Source organism: Musa acuminata, chromosome BXJ1-2 (assembly GCF_036884655.1).
Source record: "Musa acuminata AAA Group cultivar baxijiao chromosome BXJ1-2, Cavendish_Baxijiao_AAA, whole genome shotgun sequence".
NCBI lineage: Eukaryota > Viridiplantae > Streptophyta > Magnoliopsida > Zingiberales > Musaceae > Musa > Musa acuminata.
The window spans coordinates 13,132,679-13,151,377 of NC_088328.1; the positions used below are offsets into that span (position 1 = coordinate 13,132,679).

The following is an 18,699-nucleotide window of genomic DNA, read 5'->3' on the forward strand; positions in this document are numbered from 1 at the left end:
AGGACATGGTGAATGTACCCATAAAGATTGAGAGGCAACTCAAAATAAAAGGCACAAGGTATGATTCAAAACCTTATTCGGATTCTTCTTGAAAATCACATTAAAGTAAAAATGATGATAAACCCATTAATTATTAAACTTAAAATTAATAAAACTAAAAACAAAAATAAATCAAACAACAAAGACAAAAATGAATCAATTAGGTAAGAATCAACATAATCAAACTAGAGGCATTAAATGTTTCAAGTGCCTTTAGTATGAACATGTGACACGTTAATATCCTAATAAAAGAGTTATAATTATGAATGATAAAATTATGAAATCTGAAAGTGAGAGAAGATGATGATGACATTCTATGTATAGTATACTAAAGGTGAAATACTAATTGTTCAATGCACACTTAGTAATTAAAATGATGAAAATCTTTTTCATACTTATTATTTGATTACTAACAAATTATGCAATGTGAATGTTGATAATGGAAGTTGAATAAATGTGACAAGCACCTTGCTCGTGGAGAAGCTGAAATTACCTATTATCGAACATCTAAAACCTTACAAAATACAATGATTGATTGATAATGTACTACAAATAAATCAAGTGTTAATTTATTTTTCAATTCGTAAATATAAGGATGAAGTTTGATGTAATGTAGTACCTATGTATGTTGGTTATATGTTAGGAAAACCTTGGCAATATGATCAAAGGATAATATATGATCGGTTCAAGAACCATTATTCTTTGATCATAGGCAAAAATATCAGCTTCGACCATTGCCTCCAAAGATAATTTTTTAAGATCAAATATATAAAAAACAACAATATGAGGAGTTTGAGTCTTCATTAACCAAAACTTTAGGGATAAAATAAGAAAAAAAAATTTAGTGATAAAAATAAGAGTATTAGGAAACACAAGAAGAGAGAACAAAAAAAGGTTAAGAAAAAAAAATAAATATTTACACCAAAATGAGTGATGTAAATAAAATCTTAACCATGAAACAACCCTTATTTGTACTTATATACAAAGATATTTTAATTATTACTAATAAAATTGATACGAATTTGCTTAATGTTATTATTGATCTTTTGAAAAAAAAAATAAAAATCTCTTACCCCAAGAAGTTTTTAATGATTAAACACTAATTTAAGAAATTGAGGATCAAATTGATTTTATAAGCATACTAAATAACCCAGCATATAAATACAACCCCGAAGAGACCAAGGATATCCAAAAATAAGTGTGTAAGAAAGTATGAATCCATGTATAGTTCTTGTTTTGTTGGGAATCAAAAAAGATAAATCTTAAAAAAATACATTGATTGCAAACCCATCAACAAAATCACGATATAGACATCCTACTCATAGGCAAGATAACATATTAGATTAATTACACAATTCCTATATATTTTCAAAAATTGATTTAAAATCTAGATACCATCTATTAAGAATGCATGAGCGAGACAAATGAAAAACTAAACATGAACCATATTTTTCAAAATTACATTAAAAAATTTATATTGATTTATTTTGATGATATACTTATGTATAGCAAAAGTTTAAATGAACATGTAATATATTTAAAAAAATTATATACTTAAAAAAAATTATATACAAATCTTAAAAAATATACTTTTTGTATTAATAAAATTACTTTTCTTGGATATGTTATTAACAATAAAAAATATATGTTAATCAAGAAAACATGAAAATAATTAGAAAGTGACCAAAACCCACTAGTGTTAGTGATGTTAGAAGTTTTTATGATTAACTTTTATAGAAGACACTTAACTTTTGAATGACACTCAAAAACATCTACTATTGTCCAAAAAAAAAAAGATCTCAGTACATCTATAGAAATATTACCCTAGAAAAAATTCTAATTTGATAAAACATTCCATTTTGAAAAGATATTATATATACAATGTACACTACACAGAAACCTCAAAGAGAAATATTATCCCTAGAGTTCGAATTTCTAAAACCAAACATGAGAGTCATACAAGTTGCTCCTATGGACAGGTTGAGCAATGCATTCATGTAGTGATACTCGCAGATCATTTGGATTGTTTACAACAGAGAGGTACCGATCAGCTATTGCCCCCTCCACGTTTTCTCATCCAGGATTGAAACATGCAATGACAGTGTCAAGCAATAAACCTAAAAATTATGTCAAAACAAACACAAATGCAACCAACAATAATCTCAAATTATAACAACAGAAACCCACGACCAAGCATTCACGTTCACAAGCAGCACATTACGATCGTCCACTCGCATGCATTATCTACAGCAATGCCCACCCCCTCTTATCCATTTAGACAATCAATGTGAAGACACAAAAGTTTCCAAATTATTACACAACTAGACAAAAGTATCCACTCCAAATTGAAGCATTTGTAACAGTGCTAAACATAACATTAAAGTCCTACAAAAGAAATTACAAACAATCAACGTTAAGCAACCACCAACCAACCAATATTATACTATAACTCCAAATTGAAGAAACATTGGAAAGAGGTAGTTTTGGTCATCCCGCATCTACAACAAAAGCATACAGAAACCAGAGAAAAATAATACATTAAAATACACCAAATACAACAAAATCAACAAAATGACAAAAATATTCAAAGACTAATGTTCGACAAAAAGAAAGAAACAAGCAAATTCCACTAAATTTGTATTTATACGAAAAAAAAATATGATCACACATTATTAGGCAACAAACAAAACCATCCAACACTGCTGAAACATAAAATAAATGCAAAAAAGTTTCAAGCCCACAAAAGGGCTACAGACAAAAGTACAAGGCATATAAGTGCAAAGGTACATACAATGACATATTTGTTCAGTCATTCCAATCTGTCAAACCAAACCTAATGTAGAAAACCATTGAAATAAGAACAACGAAATATAAAATGGTAGAGGTGGTCGATTAGCAAAACCCTCAAACTGAACCTTACCTGAGACAAACTATAATCAACATATGCCATTAGCAAAACGATGTCAAACCAAACTTAATATAAAAAAACATTGAAATAAGAACAAATACACATGGTAGGGGTGGTTGATTAGCAAAGCCCAATCAAACTGAACCCTACGACATCCTAAAACCTGCACCACTATTCCACAACTTCACCAACAAACAGTTCCAGTGCCATTATATGATGGCAGTCAAAACTATAAACTATAATCGACATCATGCTGCAGCATTATTCAACAGTCAGTCCCAACTAATAACTCAATGACTAGACAACCATCGGTCAGTCCCAACAAATTGAATCAACCATTCCAGTGCCATTGGGATGATCAGTCAACCAATCAACCAAACAAAGAACCATCAATCAAGTTATTAGCAGCTTCAACCCAATATAACAAGCTTCACATTTACATGATCTGCTACCAATACCAATGCTCATGTTGCCAACCAAGCAAGGAAATGGAAAAAGAATAATAATGAAACCAAGGCTTGTAGGCGAAGTGTTCTATTTCTTTACATAATAAAACCTGCACCATCTATCTGAACCTTGCACATCTAATCCATACCGCAAGATACTGATGGTTGTCAAGCAATCACAAGATCAACTTCAAAAGCCCAAACATGAAAAACTTTTTTGGCTGCAAAAAGAATTATAATTGGCATTCCTCCTAAACACAAACAAATTTAACAAACTTTGCAGTCAACCACGACCATTGCATTCTTCAAATTCAAAAGCACTGTTAATTAGCATCCCAGCCAATCCTACTAATTGCATGTTATTATAGGAAAGCCTATTCGACCAATTACAACAAATTATATTCTGCAATTGCAAATGCCCATATTCTAGCTGAGTATGATTCCCTTCCAGAAGAGTATCAGAACATTAAAACCATTTTTGACCAATCACAACAATTACATTCTTCAATTGCAAAAGCTCATATTCTAGCTAAGAGTATGGTTCCCTTGGAGAAGAGTATCAGCAAATTAAAAACCTAATCAATTAGAATAACCAGAGCTTGCTCATGACACTGACAAAATGCGGATCCAAAATCCAGAACCATTTCATGTATGAAATTGATGAACCAACCAGCTGAACTCATTGAAACTGACTATCAATGTCAGGACTCCCAATAATCTGACATACTATACATCATATACTACTCTTGTGCAGAATAAGATGACATACTATACATCATATACTACTCTGGTGCAGAATAAGAACCGATAGAAGAAACACTATAACTCATCCTGAGCAGACTAAGAATCAACTGAAGAAACTACAACTCATCATGAGCAGACCAAGAATCAACTAAAGAAACTAAGAAACCCAAATTCCGCTTTCCTTCTATAATTAATGTTTCAAACACAATGATAACTAACAGCCCAGATCTAAATATTAGCTATCATTATTGGCATAGTTCTCTGCCCGACCTTCTAGGTTCATAAAAAAATAGAATTTTATAACAATAATAAAACTACTAAAGGATGCTTAAGTTCATGACAGACCACATCTCAATCGATGATACCAGAGAACCCTAACAACATGAAAGAAGAAAAATCAACTAAGTAGTTTAGTAATATCAGGAAACACAAAACAGCTGAAACAACAAGGTGGTGCTTTTATCCCATGGCTCTTGAATAAGAGCTCGTAAACATATTGTTGATGCCCTTTTTTTTCCAGAAGATCACCCTTGTTTTCGTTTTACCCAAATAGTACCCCTAATTGTTGTAATTCTACCCTTAGCCCGTCCGTCGCCCTCGCCCTATGCTCCCACTGCAAGGCCTCGTGGCTCTATGTGTGATGCCTCACCCACACCCTTCCCCGCCAATATGGTTTAGACCTATACCAATGTGGGACTAAACAGATATAGGTCTAATACTCAATATTATTCTTAGACCTAAACTAGTGTCTGTCTGATAGTTGAGAAACAATTCTTTGGTTCGAATGGACGGCAAGACAATTCAAAATTATACTATCGAAGGGGAATAAAATGACATCACTATACAACATTGACAGTTTCTGTCAGTTAAGCGTGGAATGGATAACAAGTCAGAAAGAAAGGATGAAAACGGATCAAAAGTTGCATCATATAAAGTTATTGCTAATCTATGTAGTCAGAAAATAAATCTAGCATAAATACACATTACCAAATGCAACAACCAAGACATTCTCATGTCTTTCCAGTATGGTCATGTACAAGGAATTATAGACATTGCAAGACAGAACACACATCAGTTACGCAAGACATGCAAAAAATTCACATATAATTACAAAACAACTAGTACAAATACACAGTATAGGACAGTATAGGGCATACACACAATACATATACACAGTATAGGGCATACACACAATACACGACATAAAAAGGTAGTTACCCAAACAAGGCTACATAGTGCTTAAAATAACGTTTAAATACTTGAATGATCACTAAAACAGTGTTCTAACACCACAACAGTGCTACCTTTAAATCACTTAAGAACACTCTTTTGACATCACAATCAAAAAACATCCTAGTAAAAAATTACAACTAACAACAGATAAAAAATAAAAATTTCTTTGATGTCTAATATAAAAGGAATATACATGTCAGAGTTCTAAGAAGACAAAAAACAGATCCCAACATATTGAGGCACCACAAAAAAAACTTTCAACTACAAAAAATTTGTTAATGCCTTCCACCACCTTGAATAAATCAATGTAAACAATCGATGAGGTTCTTCACCACTGAAGTTTTTACAAGAATTTTGTATAGGGAGTTTGTATAACATTGATGCCACTGAAACATTTAATTTTGTGGGGACTCCTGAAACTTCTTTTCAACATTACCAAAAAAATAACACTTACGGCTGATTAGCTCAAGCTATAAGATAGACAATAATATGAAATTATGAATACCCCATTCTGTATCCATGTACCATGTAGGTTCACCAGTATCCAATTTAGAAATTCTGATGTATTTGCTCATATTAATGTGTGGCTTACATAACCAGAACAGCCCCTAGAGTAAGTTAATGGGCTTATTTAAGTCTCGAACTCAAAACACCAGTATCATTCATAAGCCCTGCCAGTAAAGAACAAAATCCAAGTTTTTCCTACAGTAGCTCTCAGAGAAGCTTATAATTATCATGATGATGTTCCCTAACATGCATTAGAATGCTGCCAACAAAATGTTCACCAATGGGCATGGTTTCTTTTTTCTTGAAAATACTCAAGAGGAAGTAGCTTTTGTGACAATACAAATGCCAAACAGAAAACATTAAACAAACAAATTATTAATTTACCGAACATACAAAAGACAAAAAAAAAAACAAGACAACTATAACTATGTGGATGTCAGTAGGAGCTATTGAACTCATTTATAACTCTTACACTCAAGGTTCGTTGTACCATAATGTACCGGTATGAGCGGTACATACCAGTCCAACAAGGAACCAGTATGGGTAGTATATCAATATGCCCCAATGTACCATGTTTCGATACATTCGATACAGCTCGATACGTACAATACCAACAACTAGTCAGCTCGATACGGACCGGTAAGATCTCTTTAACCATATTGAAATAGTTCATAACATAATCAAGATCAAGGTATGCAATTTCGAATAATACTGTTCGGTACGGGTAGTATATACTGGTCCGTCAGCTGACTGATACACGAACCGCCTGTTACCAGACAAAACGATATATATATATATATATATATATATATATATATATATATATAAATAGGCGACGTCGCATCGCCTTTTTTGACGACATCGCCTTTTTCGACGAATATTTATATATAAATATATATAAACTTTATATATATAATATATATATATAATATAAATATATAATATATATATATACATATATATAAACGAGACGACGTTGCTTCCATGACATCACCGAATTATATATATATATATATAAATATAAATATATATACCGAACGATATATCGCTCGTTATACAGTATCATACAGTACCGAGCGAACGTCGAAACTCTGGTGCGGTACGAAATCACGAACCTTGATCAAGATACAAAACCAAAAGAAGTAACATGAGATAGATGCATATAGGAATAAAAAGAAAAATTCAGAAATAATGCAAAAGAAAAAACTTCATATATAGAGTACATCTAAACATCCCTAGACTCGAACATGACTAGCAGAATGCTGCCACTTCAAAATATTACAGAAATCAAAAACCTGTTTGCCAAATGACCCAATTAATGAATATTTAATAGACCATCCAAACAAGTGAAAATTACATACCATTATTAGTCAAGATCACCAACCAAAGGTTTACCACATTCACTGTTAGCCTCATCCTAACTTCTGAACAATAGATAAAGCATAGAAGAGAATCAAGCACATATTTAGAAAAAGAGACGAGCAAAAGCTGAATAAGTGGAAAGAGAGCAACAGAGAGATTTAGTACCAATGGTTCACAATGATGAAGTGCAACATAATTTGTACCACCCAATACAATGTCCATAAAGTAACAACAAAAATTATGATATAGAATTGAAGGCAATGTACAACTAAAATCTACTTCAAAGAAAAAAAAGGATATTGTGAAAATTAATCTATAGGTTCTTTGACACTTTTATGATCTATTCCTACAATCAGACATTTTGATGACCTAGTTTGTATATAAAAATGCCCATGCTCATCATGATGGATGGCATTAAACCCCATAATCAAGATTCAGAAACTAAGACATCCCAAAATTTCAGAAACCAAAATATAATGACTTACAGATTGCTGCAACTACAAAATATAATAGAATTGAAAACCCAGTTCGCTGAGTGACCTATTGGTGAATATTTAACAGACTGTCAAAATTACATACCATTATTGCTCGAGATCACCAACCAAAGGTTCACTGCATTCACTGTTAGCCCCATCCTAGCTTCTTGAACAATAAATAAAGCATAGAATAAGAGAAACAGGCATGTGTCTCAAAGAAAAGAAAAGCAAAAGCTGAATAAAGGGAAAGAGACCACAGAAATTATGATGCCAATGGGTCACAAAGATGAAGCACAAAATAATTTGTACCACCCAATGCAATGTCAAGAGGAAAAAAAAAGGAAATTCTGAAAAATTAACCAAAACTAAAACACCAAAATCAGGACATAAAAATTATAGGCTCTTCAATAGCCAAGTGAAAAATAACAATGGATGTAATGAACTCATTAGAACAGAGAATGTACCAATTTCATTATCAGTATATCACAGAAAGTTCCAACAAAAACAGACATTTTGATGACCCCATGATCATGAAAGATCACATTAAAAACCCAAAATTAAGGTTCAGAAGCTAAGACACCCCAAAATTTCAGAAACAAAAAAGCTATTGGATGCCACACATCAAAAAATCAAGGAGGAGATCAATGTTCAGAAGATCTGAAAGACAACAAATGAATACATAAAGAGACCAGGTGTATTATGTAGAAAATAAGCAAATGTATCAGTCACCAGGCTTTATAATCTATCTGGAGAGAGTCAAGATAGATGTCATCATATCTCTTATATATGCAAAACCAGACTGCACCAGGTGATGGAACAATGCTTCTGGAATGTCACAACAGAACAGCAAAACAAGAAGCAGACTTCTCACAAAATGAACCAATAGATAACTACAAAGCCAACAGCTATCACATGGAAAAAGATAATGCCCATAATTCTCAAGCCAACAGCTATCATATGCCCAACATATTTGCCAATTGAATACCATTATAGAATTTATGATTAACAATAGAAAATTTACCAACCACCAGAAAAAATAAAGACAATTAGGGAAAAAAGAGAAGAAGAAAAATGTGAATACATAAATAGAATTAGATAAAACAATCAAGCAGTAAAGTAGAAGTCCAATGCAATCACCAAAAGTTGACAAAAGGAGAAGTTGATCAACCTCCCTGGAGAATACCTATCCAGCAATGAACTTCTGACCATAAAAAACATCCAATGCAACTACAAATCACATAATATCCAACTTTATAGTCTTCTTAGCTAAGCTTGGAAAACAACAATGATGGTAAAGTGGTTATTGCAATGTCCAATTTACCAGTCTTACTTCTATTCTTGTTCGTTTTTGTATTTAATTTTAAATTCTAAACAGAAAACCCATCTGTTTGATAAACGATAATCAATGCAAATCTCATACTAATTGTAAAATATGCTACAACCTATACGAACAACAAAATCAAATTACTAATAACCAAATAGCATAGTAGCTAAATATATCGACAAAGAAAATGTAGTCAAAGAAAATGTAATTTAATAATCATAGTAGCTTGGAAAATGTAGTCAAAGAAAATACCAAACATGATTGAACAGGAAATACATTCAACACAGTAAATTAGTCGTAAAAGCATGGAAAGTGTAATAATTAAAAAAAACAAACATAATTGAACAGGAATTGTCACTGAATAAGCTCTAAAATAATTCAAAGATGCAACACCAAGTAAAAAGTCTCACAAGTATCATAACATCCTCATAAACAGTCCAAGCAAATTCACAAGGGATAAATAAACACATGCTCTTTAATTTCAAGATAGCTATATAACCCTTTTCTCATATTCTTCAAGCTTCAAATTTTGTCTTCACATGTTTCCAAACATGCTTGCAAACAATCTCATATGCTTATTTCCCAATAGTTATATTTTTTACTAAATAATATTTTATTGTTACCTGAAGACAATTATGAACACCTTCCACTTATCATTTTCCAACTCAGCTTACTATCTAAACCTAGCAAATTACTAAAAAAATATAGACTACTGGAATAGTTTTGAAATATCAACAAACAATATAGAAGATAATCATGAAACAATAATGTAATACAAAAATTCACAATTCAATAAATAAATACAACCAAAATTAGATACTCCGAAATTCCTAATAAACAAAATTAAGATTCATAAACACCTCACCAACGAAGAAAACTGAGGACAAATTCCCCTCATGACAAACACTCAAAAATTGGTGATGAACAGTCATTTAGTCATGAAAAATCCAAGAATACACACAAATGCCAACTAAAAAACATTAATGTTAAAGCATGGAAGCATAACAATATCAGAAAAAGGGTCATACAATTGCAAGTCGCAAAAAAGCAAGTTTTGAGCAAACAAAACTACATGAACATGGCAGATATGCCTCATCAAAGATATGCCTTGTCAAAGACTCCTGTTCAAGAGAAAACCCAAGACATACAAATCTGAGACACAAAATAGAGTCATCCCCAACCAACATCATGCTACCCAATAACTGACAAAACACTACCAGAATCAGACAAAAAATAAAGCTTGTAAGCTACCAAATAATATTATATAAACTTCTTAGGAGAAGTATAATTACCAACACATCGAACATTAAAATTTTTCTTACAAACAATCATGAATTAAATCAATGGATACAATGTCAATTCATGGATGAACCAACTTGAAAGAACAATGTATCTGGCCAGCTTACCAACGCCAGCCACCATCACCATTGGAAGCTCAAAACATGCAACTTGCCACCTACATGATTCATACACAACCATATCAAAAACCTTGATCTGATAACTTATGACAAAATCTGAGTACTAGTCCACAATAATTTTTGGTACAACCAATTTGTGTAATAGATACAACATCCCATTGCACCATGTTTTCAACCAAAAACAGAACTTCCAAAGTTCTTTGGAACATACAAATATGTAGGCACAGGAAAATAAAACAAAATCCATCCATAAATTGCAGAGCATCACCGGTAATAGCAACTGAGACTTGCGAATCAACTAAAGAATCATTTTCCAACCTTCTCAATGCCCTAATCTCAATCAAAAGTCATCTTCCAATCTTTTCAATTTGCTAATCTCAATCCAAATGCACCACCCCCTTTCAACCAAACACAACCTTCCAGAGTTCTTTGAACCATATAAACATGTACACACAGGAAAAGAACAAAATCGAACCAAAACTTGCAAACATCATGGGCAATAGCAACAGGTACTAGTGGATCAATTCAAATGTCAGTTCCAAGCTTTTCAATCTAATGTTAATCCTGGGAAAACCAGTTAAAGCCAATAAAGTCTTTCCCATGAATTTCTGTTTAATCATGCTAGGCTTTCCGTAGATGTTCCAACTACATTGTTCACATCACCTGTAACAAAACATAAGCAAATCATTCAATGTGGGCACAGGAAAATAAAACAAAATCCAACAATGAATTGCAAAACATCACAGGCAACAGCAACAAACACAAGCGACAGACACAAGCGAATCAACTCAAAAGTCATTTTCCAACCTTTTCAGTGTCCTAATCGAACCTTCCACATTTCTTTAAATCATATAAACATGTACAAACCGGAAATTACTACAAAATCAAAACTTGCCAACAACATGGGCAACAGCAATGGGGACTAGCGGATCAACTCAAAAGTCAGTTCCAAGCTTTTCAATCTACTTAATCATGGGTCTTTCCTATGAATTTCCATTAACATTGATTATGCTAGGCTTTATGTAGATGTTCCAACCAAGGTTCGCAATACCGTACCGTACCGACATTTCGACGTTCGCTCGATACAGTACGAAACGATATACCGAGCGATATATATATATATATTTTTTTATTTTATTTATTTATTTATTTAAAAGGCGACGTCGCCTCGCCTCGACGACATCACCTTTTCCTTCCCCTCACCTTTTTCAAAAATATTTATATATAAATATAAATATATATTATTTTATTATTATTTTTTGTTCCGCCCGATAGCGAGCGGTCCGCGTACCTGTATGCCGTCAGACTGGTACGTACCACCCGTACCGGGCGGTATCATTCGGTATTGCCTATCTTGGTTCCAACTACAGTGAAGAAATTAATAATTAACTTTCAAACAGTAATTAGCTTTGCAAAAGGAAGTCGATCTTTTCATGTCTGCAATCCAATGAAGAAAACAATGACTATTATACAATGAAGAAATCAATAGTTAGCTTACAAACATTTTGCAATCTTGGTTCCTGGCATCATATATCTTTGCTTCATCATAGAACTCATTCAAGTCTCCAAATTCAGAATACTGGAATAAAAGAACCAACCAAAATTGTTTATTCTGTTGATATAAGAGAAAAGATGCACCTCGCCCTTAAAAATCTTCTTTTTCCCAAACACATTTGAAATACAACACATATAAGCAAAGAAATTATAAACTTATATACTCATTCAAAGCCATATAAGCCCATAATGCATCAAACACAGGAAACAACAGTAGTTCTTGACATTGTATGGTTATTAAAACCAAAATATACACCAAAATAGGAGTAAGCAAATTTTTTTATCTACCCAAACAAAAGAAAGTACACCGGGAGAACTAAAGAGACATCCAACCCCATCACTAGATTAATCAAATGACAAGTCAAAATCCATAAGAAGAAAAAATCCACCAACATGCCAACATGCAATGACCAGTAACTAATAAAAAAACAAAGCTAGAACATCAATGATTGAAGTGAAAAGGTGGAGCTGCAAGTCGTAGCTTATCCATCTTTGAAGGTTAATTAGCAACAAAATTCTTAAGCTCTCATAATAAAGAATCTCAGTTATAATCATTATAACTTGATAGGAACTTGCCTTCGCGCCCGATACCTGGTGGGCAATTGTTTACGGACTTGTATTTGTTCAATCAACCTTCTAAAGTCCTTGTTTCCTCTTTCCTCTCTTTTCTCTCTTGCACTCAAGGTGCTCACTGAATTGCTTGTAAAGCTTCCCTCTTCGTAAAATAAAAAGACTTGTCCTTAGCTCATTTTTAAACTAATTAACTTATGTTTTACAGGTCTTTCGAGACCTACACAAGGTTACAATTAGGTTGACCCTTTACGGATGCATATATCGTAATGGCACCTCATGACTTAGGAAATCTCAACTAAGTTTAAGAAGTTGACGTAAGGATGCTTCACGACTTAGGCAACTTCAGCTAAGTCCGTGACAATTGCTGCAATGGTGTCTCACGACTTAAGCAATTCTAGCTAAGTCTGTGACATTTTGATATCATAAACTCCCTAAGACCTAATGTTGATCACAATAGAACTAAGTATATTGTCTACACATACTATCAAAAACAACATGCAAATAATGAATTTTTTTGGGCACATTCCAGAAGATATCTCCGTCAAGAGTACAGGTAGAACTTCTATTCTCTTCATCATGCAAACCAAAACAACAATCTTGTAAACTTGTTTGTATCAGCTATGGTTGAAGAATCTTCATAAAGGAAATATATTCAATTAGCAATTAGGTCCCCACAAGAATATTCCTTGATGAAAATTGGACTCCTTTGTTTACAATATGAAGGCTCCATGCTGAAGAGAAACCCATCTTTCTTAACATGAAAACCAGCTCCCAAAACAAGCTTCAAGTAGACAAACAACACATAAAATGAGCAGCAAAAAGTACATCAGCCTGAGAAGATAACTTACTTCTCATAAAAATCAGCAATATAAAATGAATTTCAAGGAAAAACAAGAGAACACAGCATGTCTGTACCTCCCTCCAACTTGATACAAGAAAAAAGTAACAATGCATCTTAAAACCCACTTGTTTTTGAAGCCATCAATTGTGCTATTGAATTGATTCAAAAATCGATATAACAATCAAGTACAATTATCATAACCCAAGATCACCAACAAAGACACCTTAATAGCACAAGTACCTGTACGTAAAATCATTACCACGTCCTAGCTTCCACACAAGACAAAGGGAACATGATTCAAAAGAGAAATGGAAGTTAATTAAAAGGAAGAGAAACGCAGCAGAGAACTTTTATAAGCCAGAGGATCAAAAAGTCGGTGAAAATAATGACCTTTCAAATGTAACAACTTTGCACTGTTGGACTGCATTTTGGCAATAAATGAACAGCAATGACGCCAATGGAAACAATGACCACAGAATTCAAGTTATTCAACAAAATTATCTGACTTCCTCTAATACAACCAGCCAAGAACACCAAAGGATGTAATTAACCCAATTTAGAAATGTATTAACTCCAAAATAAAATCCTGCTACCAAACGTCATAACTAATTGTAGAAAACCAGGACAGAAAATCCAAATTTCATCTGGAAAGAGCAGCCAAGAATACAACTGGATGTAATAAACCAAATAGGCAAACAAAATAACCTTCCATATACCCAATTTAAATCCTGCAAACAAACAACATGATGAATTGTTTACGGTAAAATAATCTCTCATATGAGGCCACATCAGCATTATAGGGCAACATAAAAGACACCAGTCAAAAGTTACACTAGAAACACACAAGGACAAAAAGTTTACATGGAACAAAAAACTATAAATTGTACAGAGAACTTAAAAAATGCCAACAAATAAGAGATAAAGTAGAATAAAAAACAATAGAACATGAGCCAATCAAAGTAAAGACCAATCAAAGTTATTTACTCAAAGCAAAAAATGATTAAATGTCATACTAAAAAAACATCTACAAGCTAACTGAAACCAAACATCAGATGACCAGAGGCAGGTTAAAACAAAAAGATAATTAAGCTGCAAAATAGAAATCTAACAAAGAATCCAAGAAGAGACAAATGAGACATTAGTATGACCAAAAAGACTTGCCAAGCAAGTAACAGCTAAAAATTCACAACAAGAAGAACAATTAACAATTGGACAAAAACTTAATATCACAAACATGCATAAATTAAACACCTAAATCTAAACTATCCTTTTAAAACAGGCAAAACGTATGTCTCATACCAAAAATTCTATTCAAGAAAGGTCATAATCCTAATAACCAGGCTTATGGCTAATGCTGATACTGATGCTTCTGCAACTGCACACAAAAACCCTACAAATAGGACATTCGGAAAACAAAGAGAAAGACTGACTTCAAAAGTGCAAATTTATAAAATGTACCAAGCATGCCAATGGAATAAGTAGACAGACAATCAACAATTAGATAGCCAATGAAAAGTGAAAGGAACCTCTTCCATGAATGATGATAGAGTAGAACATATCGAAACCAAATACCATAGGAAGGTAGCAGAACACTCACATCTCACTTTCAAAAAAATGTCCCATGCCCATGCAAAACTAGATGTCCATCAGCTTCCCCTAGCAGACAACAAATAAAAACAAACAACCATACTTTGATGAGAACCATATCAAATGACCAACTTGTGCACGTAAGGGCAACAATTAATGTTTGAAAGTAACAAGGGCTGACTAAACCAGCACAAACCGGACATATCCACTGTTCAGATAATTTCGGAAGCCCTGGATCCATCATAATAAGCAACGTATGTCACAACAATGAAACCCCTTAAATATAACACTATCTAATGGAAAACCTATTTAAATCATTCAACAAAAACCAGAGCATCCTTAATTGGAGCATCCTTTACAAACTGCATCACAGCTACGTGTGGCTCCATACAGATAATAATCACAAAAACACCAGAGCCCCACCAACAGCGTCGATGACACATATAGAATCTGCCACAGAAACTAGCCTTATCAAAAATGTAAAATCCTAGGTCTGATACCAAAAACAATCCAACAAAGGTGAGTTACCATCTCTATTTAATAGAATCATGCCTAACGATGATGCTTCGGCAACTGCCCACAAAAACCCTAGGAATAGAACATTCAGAAAACAAAGAGAACTTAACTTCAATATATATAAAATGCTGACAAAAGGAGGACAGGAAAAATAATCAACAATTTAACAGGCAACCTCAAAAAAATGAGAAGTTGATGGAACTCTTCCCTGATACCCGTCTAAATCCAACTAGAGTATCCAAAAGACACAGCATTGATGCAGATACCGTTAGCGTATATCTCAAACCAAATATCATAGCATGGTAGCAAAACACACACATCTCTCTTTCAAATATCATATCCAGAAGCTTTCCCTTGCACACAAAAAATAAAAACAAACAAACATAACCAACTGGTGGACATAAATGCAACAAATAAAAGTTGAAAGTAACGAAGGCCAACTAAACCAGATCAAAAAGGACACATCCCTTGTTCAGATCATTTCGGAAAACCTGCATCCATGATAATAAGCAGCGTTCATTACAGTAAGGAAACCCCTTAAATAGAACACTATCTAATGGAAAAAATATTTAATCGTGCAACGCATACCAGAGCAACCTTCACAAATTGCCTCACAGACTCCGCGAGGGTTCCATTAAGATAATACCCACACAAACACCAAAGCCTCACCTACCGCTTCGAAAGTACATATAAAATCTGTCGCAAATGGCCTTAATCCGGCAAAATTGTGAAGCCCTCTGATAGATCGCAAGAAAAAAAAAAAGAGCGGTTAAAGAATAATCCACTAGTCGGATTCCAATAATCGGAACTCCTAGCCTCTCAATATTCCTATGGGAAAAAAATAGATCATCCAATTCGTTCAGAAAACGAAAACAACAGATATCAAACGCTTCCGATCCGCACCGATTGAAAATAGATCACCCGATTCGTTCAAGACCAATGTCCAAGTCCCCGAAAACGAAAGCCACATGAACAAAAGGCTTTTGATACACCCGGCATGGAAAGTAGATCAGTTTTCAAGTGCCGAGAACAGAACATCCAATTCGTAAACGAAATCAACGATTAAGGGATGGCTGAGGATTTGGATGCACCACCTATCCGAAAACAGATCATCCAATCCGAAAACGATCATCCAAACAGATCAGTTTCAAGGCTTTTGATACACCCCGCATGGAAAGTAGATCAGTTTCAAGTATCGGAAACAGATCATCCAATCCGAAAACGAAATCAACGATTAAGGGATGGCTGAGGATTTGGATGCACCACCTATCGGAAACAGATCATCCAATCGGAAAACGAAATCAACGATCGATGGATCGTCCAATCCGAAAACGAAATCATCGATTACGGATGGCTGAGGATCCACTTAAAGGACACCGCAGACGCGTAACCACGCAAGCCAACAACCAAAACAACGATCGCAAGTAAGGGCAGGGAGCCCGTCCTTTATAGGGTTGCGGTGAGGCAGCCAACGATCTAGATCAGAGAATAAAAGAAAGAAGCAACGGCTGAGATGGATCCTTCTTAGCTGTGGCCGACAAGGATGGGTCCGTGGAACGGTCGGTGTTGGGTAGACGTTTGCGTTGGATATACGCAATTGCCTACGCCGAAGGTGGACGAAGGTTCCCGAGTCCCGGACGCATCCTCGAGGCACTCCGTTGATTTCGTGACCCGAAACGCTGCTTGCCATAAGAAATAATAATAATAATATAATAAATAAATAAATAAATATCAGAATTCTTCTGTGGAAACGAGATAGCGGTGGATAAAGCTTCCGTTCGTCACGTGGTGCGGTGTGTTTTGTTGACCGGAAACGTAGCTCCAAACTTTGACCTCCGGAGGAGGTGGTCAAGTTTCACCATAACTTTGTGAACTCAGTCTTAAAAAACTAAAAATAAAAAGAAGGATACAATCGGAACCCAAGATGACCACCAACCGGAAATGGTAGACAAAGAGATAAATAGTATTTAATTAATAGACAAATTTTATAAAGTTTAAAATAAATAAATACCAGCATTATTTTTATATGCTAGTGAGCCATGGAACCTGGTGAGGAACGTAGATTGTATTTTCACTCTGAGTCGATATTGTAAGAATAACACGTATTTATGTTAGGAGGACTTATTAAATGATACATCTATTAGATTATGTCTTTATTTAATTAGGTTATATATATTAGACATAATTAAAGTTTGATAACGGTTATTGATCAATAGACAAAAAAGTCTAATTATAATAGGATTCCTTAGGAGATATTTTTGATAGAAGGAACGCTTCTAATTATTTATCTTAGATCCTCTACTATCGCTTATAAATAGATAAGACCTCTTGAAAACTTAACATAATAATAAAACATGCATAATTGAATATACGGATATACAAATACATAGGTACGAGAATGTGTGGATACATGACATGATTGAGAGATTATATATCTTCTCTCAACTCCCCTAGTCACGTGACATTTAAGGGATTATAGATCTTCTCTAATATTCTTTTTCTCCCTAAATTCATTGATCATATTGGTCCTATGAATGATAGGAAGAGAGGAGAAAGTGAGTTTAGTTCTTCTTGTAGATCGACATCACATAAATCTCAGATTTGATGATGGTGAGCTTATAGATCCGATAAATGATTTTTTGAACAATATTGAAAGATACACATCGTATATATTTTTATTTAATTTCAGATTTTTGACATTAAAATTCTTTCACTTAATAATAGCATATTATGTTTTTATGCTTACAATTGGTATCAAAGTTATAGTTTTAAAATTAGATACTTTTGATCTATTTGTTAACATCTTTCACTTGCAAAATAGTGTTAGATGTTTTTATTTATGATGCATAAAGGATTCGTTAGTATTGTCGATACGTTTTTCTATTCAATTTATCCTATCACCTGCTTGTAGATAATGTAAGGTTTCTTATGTTTGATTGATAGATCACTATCGATAGTTTGTTATTGGCGATAGTGTCATCGAGGGTGGTCGCCACTTGAGAGGGTCATGATCGTTGTAGTGTGCGACCGCCACTTGGGCGAGGCACTACAGCCAGTACGTAATGCGTCGTTGTTGTAATGTAAATCGCAACAATCATCGTTTGCACATGACACGACTGTCACCCACAACCACTATGCAAGGTGTCGCAGCTACCAGTCACAGCCATTGCG

At 33.9% G+C, this 18,699-nt stretch overlaps 1 long non-coding RNA gene across 27 annotated transcripts; it reads right to left on the bottom strand.

Annotated features, from left to right (window-relative positions):
• Positions 1-1,864: 1,864 nt before the first annotated feature.
• On the bottom strand, positions 1,865-16,954 carry LOC135595551 (uncharacterized). Of its 27 annotated transcripts, XR_010480460.1 has the most exons (9): positions 16,795-16,954; positions 16,117-16,265; positions 15,704-16,019; positions 15,541-15,600; positions 15,023-15,462; positions 10,446-10,495; positions 7,819-7,881; positions 7,239-7,301; positions 1,865-2,537 (listed from the first exon to the last, which is right to left on the bottom strand). It is a non-coding gene; the product is annotated as an uncharacterized LOC135595551 (long non-coding RNA). The 27 variants fall into 27 exon arrangements; XR_010480462.1 differs by lacking the exon at positions 7,239-7,301; XR_010480458.1 differs by having other exon boundaries at positions 7,239-7,881.
• Between the last annotated feature and the right edge of the window lie 1,745 nt (positions 16,955-18,699).